This window comes from Papio anubis, chromosome 2 (genome assembly GCF_008728515.1).
Source record: "Papio anubis isolate 15944 chromosome 2, Panubis1.0, whole genome shotgun sequence".
Taxonomy (NCBI): Eukaryota; Metazoa; Chordata; class Mammalia; order Primates; family Cercopithecidae; genus Papio; species Papio anubis.
In genome coordinates, this window is record NC_044977.1 from 19,646,938 (window position 1) to 19,668,021 (window position 21,084).

Genomic DNA, 21,084 nt, shown 5'->3' on the forward strand with positions numbered 1-21,084 from the left:
AAACTCCTGCCCCCAGGTACGATATTTTTTGGGGGACTCATAATGAACACAATAAAAGATAAATAATTATGTTATTAATTTAGTTCATCCAAGTTTAACATTTTCCCAGCATAGAACAAATATGATGATAAATAATTAATAATACCTATTTTTCAATGTCAGTTTTTTTCTTAACATACATTACATTTTTGTATCTCTTTCTATTCTACACTTTCACAAATATCTTAGGTATTTTTAGAAAAAGATCCAAGTTGTATGGTCCTTAAGTATAACCACAGTGAACTGAGTGACAGGTAAATAAATTACTGTTAGGAAAAATATGTAGCCTGTATACACACTTTGGAAAAGGAAAGGGCGACAGCATCTCACCTTCTGCACAACCTCACCCCACTCCACCGTACACCCCGCAAAAAAGACCACACAGGTTTGTGTTTCTGCCTGCCCTCCTCAGTACTGGAAAAATAGTGACAGTGTGAACTTTTGACAGTAGGAAAGGCTGTTAATCTCTGGTTCAGGTCTTCTATTTTCCTAACATAATCTTATTTTTAAAAGCAGAGGAAATTTTCTCAATGAAAACCAGCTTTGTTCCCAGGGTGGTTTTTTCCTATTATTTATTCCTTACCTAGAACCCAGCTCAGGAGAACTGGATGTTCGGTCATTTTCTGAAACAGAAGGTGCTAACCATATCTGATGTAGTCATTCTCCTAAGGAAAAACAGAGAAACATTGCCAAACCCTAAAAAGAGTTCCAGCACTAGAATTCCAAAACTTTAAACATGTTTTCAGACTGATAGCCTTGTGTTGTTACCAAATGCCCTTTATCTTTGATCATAATAAACAGTTCTGACTCCTTGGCTTGTTAGGACTGGCAAGTCCAGAGTTTGTCAGCTGCCTTCACTATAAAACATAAATGACATCAATTCAGTCACTTGATGTGCAAATTTTCATATCATTTCTAAATAAATAACTCAGCTCTGTCCTTTACAGCTCTGCAATGGTAGATTTTAGTAACTACTTAAGAAAGGTTTATAAACTTTACTCTTCATGAGTAATATTGGGTTTTCTTGAAATCACTGCAAAAGGAACATTCTCATAGAGCACCCAGGAGGAGAGCTAAATGTAAGTAAAGGAGCTACACCAATCTAGTTTGACGATCAGTGCCTTGGATTGATCTATATATGTGTTTTCAAATGTTTAACCTTCCTTGTTCCGAAAGGATCTGGATCAACTTACAATGACACAAATAACATAGTAAGATAAAATAGATGAAAGTAAGTGAAGAAGATGAGTTAACTGGGAACTAAGGACAGAAAAGAGAAATGCAGTATGGTGAAGAGAATACCCTGAATATGTATGAAGACATGCTGTACAGTTGTGAGACGGAGGCCACATCTAAGGCCCTGGTCTCTCTAGCAGGCCCTGTGATAAGGGAAACATGTTCAGTTATCAAAACACACACAGTAAATTAACCCACTTCTCACTACCATTGCTGACACACTAAGAGGGCAGAGCTGCACTGGTCTGAGGAAAGGTACGGTACAGCACTTTCAGGGCTGAATAATCAGGCTCTCAAGCCCTCAGAGGGCACCAGGTGTTGGTTTGACTTCACATCCAACTAAGGAGCTGTCTGCTTCATATTAGTGGTAAAACCAAGGAGCTTCAAAGCCTCAGTTAGCTAACCATTGTCCTCCTCGCTTCTGCCTATAACTAGCCATCACTCCTTAGGAAGTGTAGGTGTTCAACTCTCCCTGACGAGCGTGGCAGGTGTGTTTAGGAAAAAGTCACTGGGCTGTCCCTTGCTTCCTTTTAATTTTGGTCCCTGCTTGCTAGGGAAGAGTTTAGGGAAGACAGAGGATCACATGATTGCGCCCATGCCCTGCCGAACTTGGGACACTTCCAGAGACAAAACTGGAGAAAGTGCCATCTAGTAAGAAACACATAAAATAAATAAAACAAGTAAGAAAATTAATAAGATTAAAAACCTGCTAGTCTCTGTCCATGTATATATGTTTAATAAAATAATAGTTAACCTTAATTGAGCACTTACTATGTGCAGATACTGCTCTAAGAGCCTTATGTTTCATTCAAGTAATCCCACCAACAACCCCATGAGACAGATACTGTTACTTTTTTTTTTTTTTTTTTTTTTGGCAGATGTAGAAACTGAGGCAGGGAGAGGTTAGGTGACCACTTCAAAATCACACAGCCACTAAGTGGGACAGTTAGGATTTGGGCCTAAAAGTCTTACTCCAGAGCTACCCTCTTAGCTGTGAACTCCACCCAGCACCTTCTTTGCCTCATCGTTCACCGTTCAACAGCACACATTCCAGAGACTACTGTGTCTGATTTCTTTTTTCCTTTGGTTTAGTGTGATTTCCACTCCATTAAAAAATAATAATAATAAGGGAAAATCACAGAGTGTTAATGGTGCTACCGCTACATCATCCTCAACCACTTCTCAAAGACGTCACTGCTTATGTGGTGAGCAGGCATCCAAGGGTGCATGCACTGAGTGAGTTCTGTCCTAGAACTGGAAACTGAAGAAGATGCCAGATGCCTCAAGACAGACTGTGGTCAGAGACATAACTCAGGGGGAGCGCCTGTCCCTAATTCCTCATTTCTCCTTCATTGCTGGGTCTCCATTCCTCTTTGCCCCACATCAAAAGCTAAGACACTCACTTCTCTAACTTGGCCCATTGACTTGCCTTGCCAGAAAATCACCAGCTTGAATTATTCTGATGATAAAACCTTCCACCCGAGGCTGGAGCCCACTTCCTCCACCCTTCTTTGATCCCTGAAGAATTTTTCTTTTCCGGAAAAACCATACTGGCAAGCACACCACACTCCTTCACATACTTGGGATTTTACAGTGGCTTTCTTGGAAGCCTGTTGTATTTTACATGTTAGTTGATCTCTGCTGGATAGGGCCGCACAAGGACCTGTTGACACCTCACGGCAGAATTTCACAAAATGTTCTAGGGAGAGATAATTTTCTAATTATAACACCAAATTTTGCTTATAAAGACATTTTCCAACCACTTCACTTCCAGTAGTGGGAATAGTCTGAGGGTGAAATTAGACCCGGGGTGCATACTTTCTTTTTCTTTCTTTCCATTTTTTTTCTTTCCTTTTTGGTATTAGGAAGTATTTCCTGGAAAACTAGGCCTTGCTTTCCAAATGCTCACCTGAGAATGCAACCCTAAATGTTACCTTCCTTAGACTAACCCATGGAAGCGACACCACCAAGGCTCTGCCCCTGGATAAGCAGGCTGAGCACCCCCGCCCCTGCCCTGACCGAAGAATGCAGCCTACCCTTCTGGCCTCCTTGGCCTTTTTGTTCTTCCTGTCTGCCTAGATGGCTCGTTCTCCAGCCACCAGTTAGAAACACAATTCCTTTTCATCCTTTCAACCTTGGTTCACTCTCAAGGCAGCCTTCCCTGACCCACTATATCAGTGTTCCCCAAATGTGGCCTGTGGACCACCCACATCAGAATTACCCAGGGCCTAGGGACCTGAATTTTAACAAACTCTCGTGAGATTCACATACACATGAAAGTTGGAGGACATCTGCTCTATATTGAGTTCAGTCTCACACTCCACCCTTCCATAGTCCCTGTCCAACCCCGCATCATACTGGTAATGACCTGTTTAATGTCTATCTTCTACATCAGAACATAAACTCTCTCAGTACAGGACATAATTGGGTTTCCAAAGCATGGCAGTCTCTGGCTTACAGTTGGTGCTCAATAAATATTTATTGACTCAAATTATAGCAAATAAATTTTGCAGAGCTATTTTCTAAAAGAAATCCTGGTTTTCAGGAATTAATCTCACTCCACTTTTTAAAGAAGGCAATAAAGCAATCAAAAGATGTTTCTATGAGGAATTTAGCCAAAAACTAGTATCCACAGAATGTCACATGCCTCTCCACATTGAATCTGACCCCATATTTATTTGGTTTGACCTGTGTGATCACATCAGTGTTGTGAATAGCAACAGAGGCATTATCAGTGATTAAACTTAATTTCTGCCCAGAAGATGAGTGTTTTGGTGTAATGTTTTTCCAAATGTTTTTAAGAACAAAGCTTAGATGCAAAGAATTTTCCTATCAAGACACAGTTAAAGAGAGATAGTGACGCATAAGGAAATTCCTTTTAAGAGCCAACTCCCTTCTTCTCATGTGTGAGGAGAACCTAGCTATCAGCCTTTTTACTTTTTGGAGGGGACAGGGGAATCTCAGAACTATACTTGCTATTTAAATAGCCAGTATAAATTTTTTAAACCATACACTCATTCAAATGCCATTTAACTCTGCGTTTCGTCAAGAGTATGCATGCATGTATGTGTGCATGTGCACACACATTTAACACTAAAAAGGCTGTATCACTGAAACAAAATTCTGGGTTATATGTTAAACTAGAAAAAGATGGCCTGGGAATCCCAGAGCAAAGCAGCAACACTGTCATCCAGGGAACTGGGATATTTCCCAGACTTTTGCCTGGGCTACTCACCAGATATTCTCTTTGCCCTGCCCACAAAGGAAATGGCATCATGCAGAGGAACAGGTTGTGACTGAGCAGGAACCACAGGGCATAGAAAATAAGCCCACTCCACTATCTCCATTCCCTCCAAGCACCAATAGGAGGATTTAATACAGAAACATAATAAAGTTATGTATATTTTAAGGAATGTCAGTTATGTCCAAATAAAAGGGACATTGTTAAACTAAGCTAAGTTGTCAGTGGCCCATAAGCAAAATTCCAAATAGCATTTAATGAACCGAAGCTGTGGAAATTCAAGCATAAAGAAAGAGGTTTTTCACAAACCTTCCATGAGTTTAATCCACTTGGTCAGCTACTGTCAGGAAGAGCAGCCAGTCTGTTGGCTGTTAACAATAATGTTTGTGCCAGGCACAGGTGTGCTAACATGTGGACCAGGCATGTGTGTTATTAATATTATTATCATTATTCCTATTTTATAGGTGAGACAGGGTTAGAGACATTAAATAACTAGCCCACATTCACACAAATGGCTAAGTGGTAAAGTTAATATCCAAAATCAGATTCTATGAGTCTAGGGTCAATGCTCCCTGCACTATTAAGAATCTGGAAACTTCTGCTTTAAGTCATAATATCTTGAAGAAGTAGGTAAATGTGAGGTAGAAAAAATATATACTTTATTTTCTTGATGGAATTTCTGGCTCCACTCCAGGGTCTTACCCAAAGGTGATGAAATCCACCATTTTGGAACTCTTAATGGGTACCAAAAGGCAAATATGTTCTCAAACTATAAATGGTGGAGGGGAGGGCCTTGAAAAAATTATCACTATAGGCAACTTATTGTGACAATTCCAAGACTATTTTCTAAATTATTTTTTCAATTGCAAATCTTCACAGTGGTCAGTCCTGCTTTTTCACCTCATTATCTCACATTTGAAATCACTTCCTTTTCTGGTTTAGAAGTAAGGAGACAATTTGAAAGCTTCAGACTTGAAGAAACAGCAAACAAGAGAAAGCCCCCCAAAATGTGATCGTTATTCAGTAGTTACATAAAAAGGAAATTGAACTAGAGTCTGAAAACACAGGGAAAGTAAGTCACTAATAGAAACAAATGTAATAGTCACCATATGATTAATTGTTTTGTTTTCAGCCTTCTGAAAACCCTTTCTTTTCTCTTCTCAAAACCCTTTCTTGCCTTTCCTTTTTCAAAACTCCTGGGATTCTTTTGCACATCTGCAAAACCAATGTCAGTTCCAGGTTCCTATTCTGGTGTTGAACCAATCTGGCCTCCAGCCTTGGAAAAGGAAGCCAGTTCTCACCAGACAAACAAATGGAGGTGACCTAATACCTGGGGGATGTGGGAGTGGAGCTCTGACTGATAAATGGCAAAGGATTTCAGACCTATCTGGTCCTCAGACCATTGACAAACAGAATCACATCACAACTTAGCAGCAAATTGATGCAATCATAGGAAAAAGGTGAATTTTACTTTGAGAGTAGAGAGAGCGAGAATGTGGGATACAGAGAATTATAAGGTCAAACTAAGTAGTTTTATTCTTTTTAACAGAATGATTTTAGAAAAATAGTCAGCAACATAGGGATAATATTTCCTACCTCTCTATCTTCCTAATGATGATTTACGTCTACCAAACCAAGGCTGGTGGGGGAAAAAAGCATTTTGATTCTATCAGTAAATAGAAGTAATACTCTTGGTTTGTGACTTTCTTTCCACTAATAAAAATACTTGAGCCTTTCGGGGTTTTGTTGACCTCTATTAAATTCAGGTAAACTTGGAAGTGAGCAAAACAGAAAACCTGTAGTCCTTGGAAAGCAATAAAGTCATACTTTGGAATGAAAGGTTTTAAAAGGTTAGAAGAGAATGCATTTGGGGCCATTTGTAGCAGAAACCAAAATCAGATGTTATTATCCTCACCAACCACCATGAAAAGAAACTTAAGTTATTTGTGACTGTTCAAGTGGTCCTTTCTCTGAGGAAAAAGATTCCAAACAATTCCTGGAAACTCTACCTCTCTAAGAAGATGGCATTTTTGTGAATTGAGGATAAAGGCATCAGCAACATATGGAGTACATTTCCCTTTATAACACTGATTTGTTTAAAATTGAGGGGAAAACCGCTTGGCAAGGTGTGTTGGCCAAGCCAATGGCAAAAAGTCATTTCAGTTTATCGTGATTCTTTTCCACAGTCCACCTCCCAGCCTGTCGGACATCCGGGCTCATGATTTATAGGCCCTGAATTGAAAACCAAGCAGCTGAGGATGCCTAACAAATGTGACATTCTCTTGGCGTATGAAACACAACACTTCCTTTTCTGCCCCATACCTGCAGAGATGATGGCATAAAGGGAAAGAGCTAAAGATTTTCCAGAAACAAGGTGAATTTGAAAAAGCCTCAGAAGTGGCTGTTTTTTGAAAGATTACTTAGTCTAAGGAAGAAATCCCAGAACTGGGAATCAGACAGACATGGAAGCTTTCCAAAAGTGGAGTGACTTATCACCCTGGCTTCCCCAGGTCTCTCCTTGTTTTATTGCTGAATGCCTTGCATCCCTGGAAACCCCTCAGTTTCAGGCAAACTGGGAAAACTGAGCCACAAAGGCAACTCAAGTCTGTAACAGACTTGAGATGCCTTTCTTTCTCTACGTTTCTCTCTTTCTCTACATTTGAGCCACAAAGGCATCTCAAGTCTTTTTTTCTTTTTTTTTTTTTTTTTTGAGGTTTTCTTTTTTTTTTTTTTAATTATACTTTAAGTTCTAGGGTACATGTGCACAACGTGCAGGTTTGTTACATAGGTATACATGTGCCATGTTGGTGTGCTGCACCCATTAACTCGTCATTTATAGACTCAATGAGAAAGGAAGGTTTTCACAAAGTTGAGAACAACTTGTGCAACGTGAGCAAGGCGGAAAAGAGTAACAAAAATTCTGATAACGGTAGCTAATATTCATGTAGTCCTTGATTTGTGTCAGGCCTCTGATGTGTGTTTTAAAAACATTATCTCAGTTAATCCTTATTACAGTCCTGAGAGTTACTTCTTCTTATTGTCCCCAGTTTACAGATAAGGAGGCTGAGGAACAGAGAAATTCAAGTAACTTGCCCAAGTTCACACAAGTAGTAAAGATGAAGCCAGAATTAATGTCAGGAAGTACACTGAACTTAACCAAGAACAACTCCTTCAACCTTCCACCACTAAGTCTTCTCATTCCCCACATGCAGCCTCGTTAAATTTTAAGATGGAATTAGAACAGGACATAGTCTTATTTTTGCTACCCCAAGAACTTGCTAGATGCCAGATGCTGCCTCAAGTAACAGACTAAGAAAAAGGGAAACCAGTAAAGCTCACACTTGTTAAATGGCAATTGGTTTAGCACCTCCTAAAACAGAATCCATGAGCTTCTATGGAATAAAGCTACAAACCCTTACAGCAAGGTTACTTGAAACCTGCATCAGTAAGATGTTCAGTGCCTTCCCTCTAAAGCATTCTTTCAGCCGTTGATCCTGGGCATTGGGCAACCTCTTGTGAGCTAAGCACCTTGCCAGACGGCTGTCGTGAGCCCTGTTTAATCCTTCTCTCAAGGAGCAGTGGTATTGTTTCAATAAAGTTGCCACTGTAATTGCTTGGCTTACCGTTTAAGAGTATTATAAGCTCTGGGAATGGATTTGTGAAAAAAAATACAATTAAAAGAAATTTTAACAGTGTTCTATTGAGTATGTAGTTGCACAAGAGGAGCTGACTTGCCCCAGACTGGCCACTGGAGGATTTATCTTATGGGAAGAAGCTGTTTTACTTAATCTGGTTTCCTATATAAAAACAGAATGCCAGAAGCCTGTGGCTCTGATGAGAGGGGAGGAGAAAAAGACATTATGGATGTATGTCCATGTTAACACTTAAAATCAAGGCAAATGAAAAACACAACCAACCCGGGAGTTTAACCATAGATGCACTTGGATGACAAATTCAGACTTCCATGTTTTAAATGAGAGCCCCTGACATAGCTCTCCCTGGATGTGTCTAAAAACACATGTATTTATGATTAGTGGGCCACAGACCACCACCACACAGTTGTGACTGTAATGCAAGTAGCTCTATCTTTTTTGTATTCAGACCATCTGTTTTCAACTTAGTGCTGTACTGGACTTCCTAAAACTTGACCTACCTCAACGTCATGACCAGGGATTACATTCTATTTTCCCCAAGGGTGCCCTCCACTATGAAAGAAAAGCATAAGCATTTGGACAGGCTGGCTGGAAGGAAGAAATTTCTAAAGCCTATCCCATAAAATTCCCATATTCTCAAGGAAACAAGTGACTCTTGGAGCTCTTGATTTATGTAGCTTGTGCTTCCAAAATATTAACAAAAGTAATGATGAAATGGAATCTATCTGAGGAACTGACCTTTGTTCTGGGGCTATTACAACTTAAATATACTACGCATCTTATTGGCCACCTGTGAGCAGCTCCCTTTATTTTTGTTGACAATAGTCCCAGGGACCTGTTTCCATCCATTTATCCATCATTCATTTATCCATCCATTCTTTATTCATTCAACAAATATTTAAGCCATGATCTCAGGTTCTGGGAGTAAAGTAAAGAATAAGGCAGGCAAAATTCCTTATCTAAAAGTGCTCACACTCTAGTGGAAAGACAGATATTGAATAAGAAAATAAATAAATAAAATTTTTCAGATGACGAGTGCCATAAAGAATAAACAGAGGTGTGCCATAGAGGGAGAAGGAACCACTTTACATAGGGAAGGCCCCTCTGAGGAAATAACATTTTAGCTATTTTATTTAGGAATAATTTTAAAAATTGAAAGAATAATATTCTAGACCAAAGGCACTGTAAATGCCAAGTCCTTAGGGAGCAATAAGCTTGGTGTGTTTCGAGAATAGCAAGGTCTTTGTGGCTGTAGGAAGACAAGCATGGTATAGTCAGGTTATGATGGAGTTGGAGATTCACATAGGACTTCTAGCCTAAGAGAACTTTGTGTGTCATTCTAAAAGCACCAAAACATCATTGAAAGATTTGGGGAAGAGAGGTGACATGATCTGATGTATAATTGTAATGAATCTATATGGCTGCTGGGTGGAGAGTGAGAGGGCAGGAGGGATGCAGGATACGAGAGTGATCACAGGAAGAACATTTAAGAGACTGTTGCAGTAAACAAATGAGAAATGATGGTGGCTTGGACTATTACTGGAGACAGTAAGAGGTGACTGTATTAGGGATTTGTTTTAAAGATAGAGCTGACAGGTCTTACAGATCGTTCAGATGTGAGAAATAAGGGAAAGAGGAGAATGAAAAATGATTTGAAGTACTGGGCTTTTGCCCTTGGGTAGGTGGTAGTGCCCTTTCCTGAGACTGACTCCCCGTGAAAAACCCTGATCTAGAGAAGTAGAATGAGTTAACTGTTCCCCATTTTGTCCATGTTGTCCTGAGAAGCAGGAGGTTATTTATGTATCAGAACTTGTATCTGTAATGACAGTTCCCAACCTCCCAGTGCTTTTTTCTGCATTTATCTCAGAACAAGCAAAAATTTGTTGGAGCCAGAGCTACATAAGCTGTCAGCAAAGAAAGAATAATCTTTTCTAGAATATAAAAACATGAGAGAACAAGCAAATACATGGCTTTTTATTCTGTAGTCCTCCCCTTGAAATGAATGATTTTATTGCATCACTAGTACGTGGGAATACTAAAGTGGAGTTGGGGTAAGAGCTTGAAGTGTTTACTCTCTAGACCATTCTGCAAAGACTAGTGGACTCCTGGAGATGGCTCTGAACACTCTATTGCATTTCCCTTTTTCACGGAGTCTGTGACAGAGAATTAAAAGGTCTTATGCCTTCACTCTGGGATATTTCTCAGATTGCCCTTATTAAAATAATTACATTTTACAGTGGTATAACCCTTTTTGTCCAAAGGTAGAAGAATTTACAATCAGCAAACTGATTGCCATGTGATACACATTTGAGTCCAAATTAAAACTTGGTGTGCCACATCTCAGTTTGTCATACTCTGTCATACATAAGTGGGTAATTACAGGGCCAGAATTAACCTAGGAGAGTACAGAGTAATAGTTCTTTTAGAATTATATGCTAAAACTGGTTGATGCATGAACATCATGCAAAAGACTATCTTGAGCATTCTAATTCTCATGTTGGTGGGGTAGCACCTTTTTTATCTGAATTCTTACAGCCTGTGAAAGCTCACCCATCAGACCAGCATCTTAAACACCGAGGAAGTTGCACTGGAAAAAAATACTTGTAAGACAAACATTCCGTCAGAATGATTAGCACCAAAATGTAAATTCATTGACTCCCTGAAGATAATACGTAGATTCATTTAATAATATTGACAGTGAAATTTTTATATGCATGTTCTAAAATGTGCTACAAAAAGAAAGCTTATTAAATAAGAATTTCAATCAGCATAGTTTGTCAACAATTCCAAACAAAATCAAAACCCAGACAGAAAATGTAGTAGGTGGCCTTCCTGTCACATCAGATGACTCATGATCCCCCTCCTTGAAAGCCCTATTAGTGACACAAGTCACAATTACAGTCAACCCTCAGCACTTCTTTGCATGACATTTGAACTGAGCAAGAAGTACTTTTCTAACCCCTTGGTGCTGCATATTTGACCCTAAAGCTTGCTGTTTTCTCCTTTTTTGTTTCAATCCTCATGACTACAAATGCTATTATTAGTCATAAGATTGTTCAGTCCCTTTTAAATTCCAGCCATGGCATTTGACTCTGGCCTAAACATAATAGGGAACTCAAAATCCTAATTATTTCCAAGGGGTCTAATTCTTCAGCATTTACTTTGAATTTTCCCAGATTCATATGGAATCAAGACCTGTGTTAAATGTTAGCAATGTTATACCTCTGAATTCTTCACTGAGCATGGAGACCAATGCTTCCTATCGAAAAGTGCATAGGTTTGTGTATCAGCAGTCCTGGAACTGAATCTCAGTCTTGCCACTGAAAAGTTAAGTGAATTTAAGAAAGTCATAATATCTCTGTTTTGTGCTATACATATAAGATAATATATGAGGGTTTATTATATAAATTATATAAATATATTTTATGTAAAATTATTGGCACAAAATAGGCATTTAGTAAATAACAAATATTACTCATTATATCATCAGCAACACCACCGCATTTATGTAAAGTAACTAACGAAGCACTATTTTCCATTTCAGCCTATGCTTGGTAGGGCTTATTTTAGCCTTAAAAATCTTTGATCTGATGATTGGACTGTCCATGGCCCCTCAGAGGCACGACACATCTAATACACCACTTAGAACAATCTAAGAGAATCTAGGCTGTTAGCTGAGTTTACTCTGAAAATCTATTCTAGGTACATGATAAAATATTACATAGGTTCTAAAATGCAAAATAAATCATTAAATCACAAATCTTAACTGCTCAGAGTGCCACTAGAAATAAAATGATTGAAACTTATTATTTCTAGATGTGAAAACTGAGCCCTCACCAAATTAAGTAGCTTTTACATGGTCATGCAACTTAGTAATGAGCTAACATCAGAAGGAGCCCAAACCCCAATTAGGTATATAACTTAAAACCTCTCTTACTCTAGTAATGGCTCTTATTTTTTTAACTAATGATGATCTTTCAGAGAGCTTGGCTTGCCCAAACTAGGGCTGTAGATAAAGTTGGAGCTACATTATTTGTTGTTGTGGAATTGCTCAATTCAGATACTCTCTAAGGGCTCATCCAGCGCTAAATATTTTATTATTGTTCTTCTTGTTATTCAAGGTTACCCCTTACATGGACACATATTGTTCATCAGTCTCTAAAATGTTTTTTCTCTTCTAAACAGACCAGGGTCTTTGCAATCTCACAAACATCCATTCCATTGCCAAATTTTTCCCCAAATGCACAATAATCTCCCTCTGTTTATCCAGTTCCCATTCACACTGCAAGACCCAGCTTCCCATCTCCTCCATAATATCTTCCCTCACTTTTCTGGCCTTAATCAAAGTCCCTGTCTTCTGAGCACCTATAGTCCCCAAGACTAGTCCACACAACTGAGAACACAGTAATCCACTGTGTATGATGTTATCCCTATTATTTCTTGTGCACATCTTATCTTCTCAATTAGATGATGGCCCCTTGCAGACAAGTACCATGACTTAGGCTTACCAAATTGTTGTGGAGCAGAACATTGTGATGAATGAGCTCAGAGTAGGTATTCAAGTAATACTCAGTTGATTAGGCAGTGGGGCCAGAGAGGAGAACAAACATTTTCTTGTTTCTCCAACCATTCTTGGTTAAGTTCTGGGAATCCTCAATGCTAATACAAAAACTGAAAACTGGCAAGTTTGATTAAGGTTTTGAACTAATTAGAACTAATTAGAGAGGGCAGGGAAGGACAGAAGATAGGCTACTTCTAATCCCATCCTACAATCCTTTCTTTGAAACGTAGTGGAAATCCACTTGAAACTGCCCAAGTGACTGATAGTTGTTTCTAAATGAGATTTCTACTTCTGCAGCATTGATTTCTGGCGCTAAGTCCTGTCCTTAGAAGTTAACCTTTTTTCTGGAGTAAGAAAAACTTTATTGAACCCACGTGATGAAAGATAAATGATATGGAATGTTATGAGCCAAAATTAGTTAAAAAAAAAAAAGTTCAGTTGCACACTTACATGTACCAGAATGCCACAGCATCATTATACAAGGAAGTGGCATTGGGAACATCTTAGGAAAAGATTTCATATTCCAGCTTCATCTTATTTAGCATGAATTTATTGAGTGCCTCATGATAGTAACAATCATGAAGATGATAATAATAGAATATTAAATATTAAACAAAAATAATAAAAACATTAAGAGTCCAGGTTCAAGTTAAACACTCTGGGTTTGCATTCTGATTCTATAACTCTGTGTGGGCAAGTTACTTACCATTCCTGTGTCTGACTTTCCTTGCCTACTAAGTAGAGATATTAATAGCACTGGATTAGAGATTTGTTGTAAGGATTAAACTGAGAAATATGTGAAAAAATATTTAAATAAGTATCTAGCACATAGTAGATGCTCGGTAATATTAGCTTTTCATCAATACTATTATTATTATCATTAAAGACTTAAAAAGACTCTCCATATTTCAGGCTCTGTGTTGGGTAACTTACATATACATATTTTTAGCAGATACAATTTTTTTTTACAGTTTGTATGTGTTCACTAATATATTTCAACCAAATGGAGTTCCTAGCCCATAGTAGACACTCAGGAATGAATTGTTTACTGAAGTAGCCTATCTTCTGTCCTTCCCTGCCCTCTCAACAATTGTTGAATGAATAAGAAATTTCATTTACTCCTCACAACAGCCTTAAAATGTGGCAAGCACTCAGAATATAACAGTGAGCAAGACAGGTCTGGTGTGGCAAATCAACAGGCAATTCCTGGCCAGAGTGATTGCTCTGCTAAGGTAGTACAAGGCTTTTGGGAGCAGATATGAGGAACACTTAATCCAAACTCAAGGAAACAGGTAAGATTTTCTGGAGGAAATGACATCCAGGCTGAAACGTGAAGCATGAGTAAGCGTGAGCCAGGCAAATCAGAGGTAACAAGGTATGGCAAATCCAGAAGGTAAGAAAGTATGGTGACTTCATTTAAATGAATATAATTCTGTATAGATGAAGTGAGAGGTGAAGAGAGGAGAAAGGAAGCTGTAGAGGTCAATAGGGCTGAGTGCAGTACTGGGGACCCAGACTTAGACTCTAACATCAGTGGGGCAATTTAAATTATTTAAGTGAGTGACATGGGCTTCGGAATGATCACTCTGGTCATTTCTTCCATTTCAATGGACTCTCAGAATTCTAACACTTGCCTTGAGCTAGATCAACTTTGGTATTCATTTGCATGTTGGTAAATTTTTTAGTCCACATGACTAGAATTATAATCGTGTATGGTTTTGAGACCCAGACCCGTCTCTGCGGCAGTGGTCTCTAAGACCAAAACTATCCTGAACCTTATGAACCCATACCCTGTGGGCAGGCAGTTGTTATCAAGAATAGATCCAATTAGATCTGTTAATTGTGTCATAGAATTTCTCAGAATTTCTCACTTGGCTACCTTCCCAATACCATATTATGACTGAACTAGTAGATCTCTCTTTGCTAAGGTTAGAGCAAAGAAGGCGAATTAACTTTTTGTGCATTGGCTGACCCAGCCTCAGAACATTTTATATTATTTTCTAATACTGAGTGACAGATGGAAAATTTTCAGGGAAGGAGGTAGGTTGTAAGATAGACATGGAACAAAAAAAGCTCCAGATTCCTATAGACCTTTCATTTAATATGTTATTGATATCAATATTTAATGTATATTAAATAACAATATATTACCATGGGTAGCTTCCTATATGGTTAGAATTCTGCTAATCTGAATTTTTCTTTCTCAGAATTCCAGGCGATAACATTTTAAAAATAATAGTTATAGATCCTCAAAAGGATATTTCAAGGGAATTACATTTGCCAAAAGGCAGCCTTTCATATAAATATATCATGCAAGCTGACATAAATACCTAAGAGAACCTAAATTAAAACAATCTTTTGTGTTGCTCTGAGCTCTGTGTGAATTGGCTCATCATAGCAAAATGAGCTTCTTAGTGGTCAGTGCATTGAGGAAATGAAAGAACTGTCATGTATTCAAAAACCAGGACCAAGTACTGGATTAGAGTTTAAGAAAAGAAAATCTTTGGTTTTGGAATCAAAAGTGGGGAAGAATTAATTTAAAGCAAGATTTTAGAAGGATGGCGAGGAGTTTCTGAGAACTGAAGTGAGTGGGAGGAAAGACCTTCATAGTGATCCCCTTACCCTCACTTTTCCTTCAGTGCTTTGTTGATTTCAGTGTGGTGAGTAGAAACGGAGAATGGGCAGAAGAAGACAGGTGAACCAAAGGAAAGAAGGCGATGAAAAGATAAAAGGGCTGATGGAGAGCATTCTCCAAGCCACTCAGAATTTGAGGAGTACCACTACAGATAGTGAAGCACAAAAAAGCAAACATGCATCCCCTTTGCTCACTGCCAAGTCCAGCACCAAGTTGGGGGACTGCAAGGCAGGCACTCCCAGTGGTCAAAAAGTGCAAATGTTACTCAGGGAACAATTAATGTGAGCTGTGTAATGTAATATGGGTCAAAAACATGAAAAGACATTTAAAATGTCAGCGGATGGCTCAGCAGACTCATCAGGCAGCCAGAGAGTAGAACACCTGCTTTGCACTCAGTGGCACAGAAGCCACAATTTAGACAAAAAAAAAAAAAAGAAGAAAGAAAGAAAGAGAGAGAGAGAGGAAGGAAGGAAGGAAAGAAGGAAGGAAGGAAGGAAGGAAGGAAGGAAGGAAGGAAGGGAAGGAAGCAACTGCACAGTCTGGATGGTCAAGGCTGAGAGACAGAGGAGACAGGGGCCCTGGGGATGCCCACAGGAGGCCAAAGGAAATGGCTGGAAACCCAGGCAGATTTGTTGTTTGAGGCAGAAAATAAAATGCTGATAAGGTTGTAATAGAAGAAGAATGGCTTAAATTTTATAACAATTATTCATCCTATTTTGATATCTGGAGTATAATTAAATTCAGACTTCCTTTGTTTAATTAGCCATTAGGTTTGATGAAGTACATTTTCAAGTCAAGCAGAAAATGACTTTAAAGAAAGGTATGTGTGCAAGTGAAAGGGCAGGGGAAAGTCAGGCTGATATGTGAAAAGACAAAAGGACGGAAGAGACTATCCACCTTTATTATAAAACCCCTGAGAAGATGGCGGCAGTGGGTTTTCGATGTGGCTAACTCTGATGTGCCCTTTTCTGCTTAATTCAAAGTTCAGCAAAAGTTTAAAAGGAAATGAAGTGAAAATTGATAATAGATAATCACAGGAGAAAAAGATCAACACATAGTTGCTATGGACTTTTTTCAATGCCCTACTTTTGAGAATTCTTTTCATCATGTAATTTTTTTTATTCCCTAGTACTTAAGTTTTTGAAATAAAGGAATTACCTTCTAAAGGGAATTCCATGTGTCACCATATTCTCAAAAGGCTCATTTTGTTACCATGTGCTTTAAAAGATTCCAGCACATGAAAGACAGGAAACACAGTCATGTGAATAAAAGAGATAGAGAATTACAGACTCCTTTCCAGTGGCATAAAAGCTCTTTAATAAAAACTCTTATATATGATATCAATGGCCTTGCAAAGCCATTTAGGCAATAATAAACTGCAAAATGATTTAGCATGTGCAGAAACCCATCAAGCTGTAAACTTACACCCTTTGACATTAATCGGTCATATAAGCAGGAGTAGGTACCTGACAAGACTTATATTAAAATATGTAAGTTATGCCTCAGTAAAACAATTAAAAATTTAATTTAGAAGTTCTCGTTTGAAAAATTAGTGATAATGTGACACACATTGACCATTGTGGGTAAAATTAATGATAGTTAAAAGAAAACAGCTGCTCTTTTTGGCCAAAGGAATACTTAGAACATATTCATAGAATTGTTGAGTATTAAAGGTAAATAAAACCTTAACATTTTTTGTCCATGTCTTCATTTTATAGTTGCAAAACAAGGCATTCCTCTCATCATGATATCTAGAGGTAATGTTCTTGCCCAAAATGTTAAGAGCTAGGAAGTGACCATCACTATCTTGAGACTATCATTCACTTCACCCATTCCAAGGAAGCATAAACTATAAATTCCAACATTCTTATAGACTATTATGATTTAATTAAAAAGTCTGATTGGAACTAGAGAAATAGAACAGATTTACATGTCAATATCTGGAGAATAAACCTCATGAAATTAGTTATGGAAACTCACAATTTTAAGGGATCTGTAGCAGGTTATCTCATCTTGAGAAAAAAACAGAGACCAAAGCTCTGTGTGTGTGTGTGTGTGTGTGTGTGTGTGTAATAAATAGATGACTTCTGAAATGAAGTCATATATGTTCAGGAAGGAAGCCTAAGATGTGTGTTTAGCAGATGTATTTTAAGAAATGCCTATTGGTGAGTAGTATTCTGCTCTCTAACAAGGAAAAAAGAGGAAATGAATTTAAATTAGAACCAAAGGAATTTAAGTTAGATGGAAAGATCTTATTGGCAGTGAAGATTTTATAAACCCTGGAAAAGATTCCTGGAGAGGTTTTCAAATTCTCTGTCTGAATGTAGTTAAAAGAAGGGAGATACCTATCAGCTAAGGGTGGTTGAAGTAGAGACCTGCCTGGAATTTGCTTTCAGCTGAATTCTCTGCAAGTCCAGATTAGTTCCTGACAATGCTCAGGATGTCAAAGACCATAAATGCTAGACCGTGGCAAGCGATATTGCCCCTTAAAACAAAAACAAAAACAAAACTCACCAAAGTAATAATTTCCTTGGAAAGTCAATTGGCATATGGTAGTTGGTTATAAGTGAAATGTTCAATTATAATACATTCTTGTTTTATTTTCTTTTCAGTCTAGTTTCCAGTGGAAAGAAGGCTTATGAAATTTCTCTGGCAGGCTATGCCATGCTTAATACAATTTTTATTTTCCTTCTCTCTGTTGGTTACAACCAAATCCTTAGAAAAACCTAAACCTAAGCAGCAATACATGTACCCTCTGAGTAGATTCCTCTGAAGGAAATACCCTCTCCCTTGACTCCAAAGGAAAACTTTCTCTCCTAATCGAAAGGAGCAGGATGATTATCCCACCACCATCAGCCCTCTTCTTCCTTACCTTCACAGAGTCCACACAAATTGTCTTCATCTTGCAGAATTTCTTCTCATTTCCAACCCAAAAAACAGCACATGCACTAACGGTTCATACCAAAATTCACTAATTTGCTGTACTTCTCTGCTCATACAGCTGTGTGTCTGTTTACCCCATTGTGTTTGCCACAACTATTGTCTGGTTTTTACTGCAAGCTCCTGAAGGTGAAGGATGGAGTGTGTTTAACTTGCTTTGCACGAACCCTGTGTGTACAGGCAGGTGGACACCATGTGACTGTCCTTGACAATAAGGGTTTCTGACATGACTGGATGCTCAAAAAATAATCCCATGGATTAGCTAAAGTTGGAGAGACAGGACTTAGTTTGCAGAATCTGTGTCATTGGTTGGTCCTCCTATATGTCACATACCAAGGTGATCATTGTCTGTCAGGAGTCATCAGGGCAGTGAGCAGTGCGGACAAGGACCCAATCAGCAGCTAGAAAATCTAAGCCTACCCTAAAATGCACAGAAATCAAAACTGCATTTATTCGCATGCTTTCCTTCCACCATGACCCTTCCTTCCCTTGTGTATAAATCCAGTCTTGCTGGAGTTCTCAGCTCAGAGCATTGTCTGCCAGTGACCATTGCCATACCAGGCTGTTAAATCTCAGACACACCCTGGAAGACTATCAAGTTCACAGTATCTTGTTTTTCCTATTTCTTTGTGTTTATAGTCTAGAGGGAACAGAAGTCATTTTTACAAAGATTAGTATTTCTTCTTTCCCACCAATTCCCACACAACGCTTTCCAACCTTCCTTTACATCAGTCTTCCTCACTAACCCAAGAAGACAGAGATAAGTCAATCCACATTTCTTAGGTTAAAAAATTCCAATGCTTTTTCTTCTCTAGGGTCTTCAAAGTTAGGTTTTCAGAGAACAAAATGATTGATGAAAATCTGCTTCTCACAGAAAGCACAGGAAATGACATTTCATTTAATTCAACAGATATTTTCTAGGCACCAATTATGAGTCACTCACTGTGTATTGGGGAAAGAAAAGGGAACAAAACATAGACTCTGGTTTCATATAATATATTTGGAGGTGTGATGTGTGTGTAATAGTCAATTTAAGATTTTATTACATGATCTTAAATATAATAAGATTGCTTTATTTTGGATTGTGGTGAGGATTAAATGACGTATAATATAGTCAAATTATACTTAACACAGAGCCTGGCATGTAAGACATCCTCAATAAACAACAGCTGTTACTATTACCGAACGAGGCTTAATTTAGAGCAATTCTGGGGGGAGTGCTCTCTCCGGAAATCAAATTTTACCTTGGATTAAAGGTATTTTGATTGTTACGGGAAGAAGAGGAATCATCCAAGAGCTGGATTCTCACCAGACTCTCTCTGGACAGCAGGACATTGCTGAGCTCAACCACTGCCATAAGAAAGTTCTTCTCTTAGCTTCTTTTAAATGTCTGTTTGAAAACTTTTCTTACTACAAAGATGTTACATTTCCTGTAAGAAGCAGCACATCATAACGTCTTTTGGCACAGAGCTCATTCTACCAAGATTCTAGAGCGTTTCAGAACCTGGATCATATCCCAAATACACACACAGCACATATTTTTCTCATTCCTGCTTCCTCCTACCGTGGTCTAGATTATGGTTGTTCTGCAGGGCAAGTGGCTACTAAAATACACTTGAACTTTTTCATATTTATTTTAAAGGTACATAAAATGATTTTATAGAGCATCATTTTAATGATTTAGCTCTTACTGAATCCGTATCAACAATTAATCTTAAGCAGGAATAAATCAACTTTTAACCTCAGGAAAAACTAAGTCAAATTGTAGTCATCCAATAGATTTCTTTTTTAAACTTGCCCCATACAAATGGCTTCACTGGCGTCTTAGCTAAGCTATAGTATTTACTTAATAAATTATTCAATTAATTTTATGGTTAAATATATAAATTGATCATCATGTAAATGTCAAGATAATTGAATACAAGGATGTCGTAATATTATTAGCCCAAGCAAAGGAATCCACCTACTTCACTCTTTTTGGTTCAATTTACGATTTGCTCTATACTCTCAAATATCTGGATAAGTAAAAGAAGACTTCCTGCCATGTTCTTCTTTAATATTTACAATTAGGAAAAGCCTCAGTCTTTTCCTGACCTCTGTTATTTAGAAGACCTCTGCCCATGTCCTGCATCACCATTATATTCTCAATATTTTATCCTGACTGAAGGTTCATTCAGTTGTTTCATTCAAAAAAAAGCTAGAATTTCACCTTCCATATTTCCTCAACAAGAATGAGGAATTCTGGGAAACATTTGATATATTTTCCATCTATTGCAAAAGTATCAGAAGGATGTGCTAGAATGAAAATCTTATAGGTATCTTCTATAAAACATTGCCACTTAAATTATAGCATGAGGGCCTAATTTTAGCTTCCAACTATGGAAGCTTCTGTTCTCCAGCTCTCTAAGCTAATGTTGCTATTTCTCAGATTTACTTACGTATTGAAGTGTTAATTTCTCACACCTACCTTCTTTATTTCAAACTAATAGAATCCAAAGATTTCATATACACTTTAGTTATTTAGATCTTTTCAGTGTTTTCCTTTACCAGATTATTTAGGTTTGGCTTCTTTGAACTTTGTAACCATTAAATATGGTCATGAGACCATTGCATGGCTTTTATTAAAAAAAAAAAAAAAAGGAAAATTAACGTCTCTCTATCCACAATGTACTCAAAAGAAAGCCAGTGATCTACCAATCCAGACTCTCAACGGTACCTTAGTACAACCTTAGGGAATGTTTTCCTCTCTTCTAATTTATCATGATTAGTTGTTAGTTCA

At 38.0% G+C, this 21,084-nt stretch overlaps 1 protein-coding gene across 4 annotated transcripts in view; it reads left to right on the plus strand.

Moving 5' to 3' along the window:
* Positions 1–21,084, plus strand: part of COL8A1 (collagen type VIII alpha 1 chain) — a 150,274-nt gene that overhangs the window by 66,633 nt on the left and 62,557 nt on the right. The gene's annotated exons all lie outside the window — the stretch shown is intronic.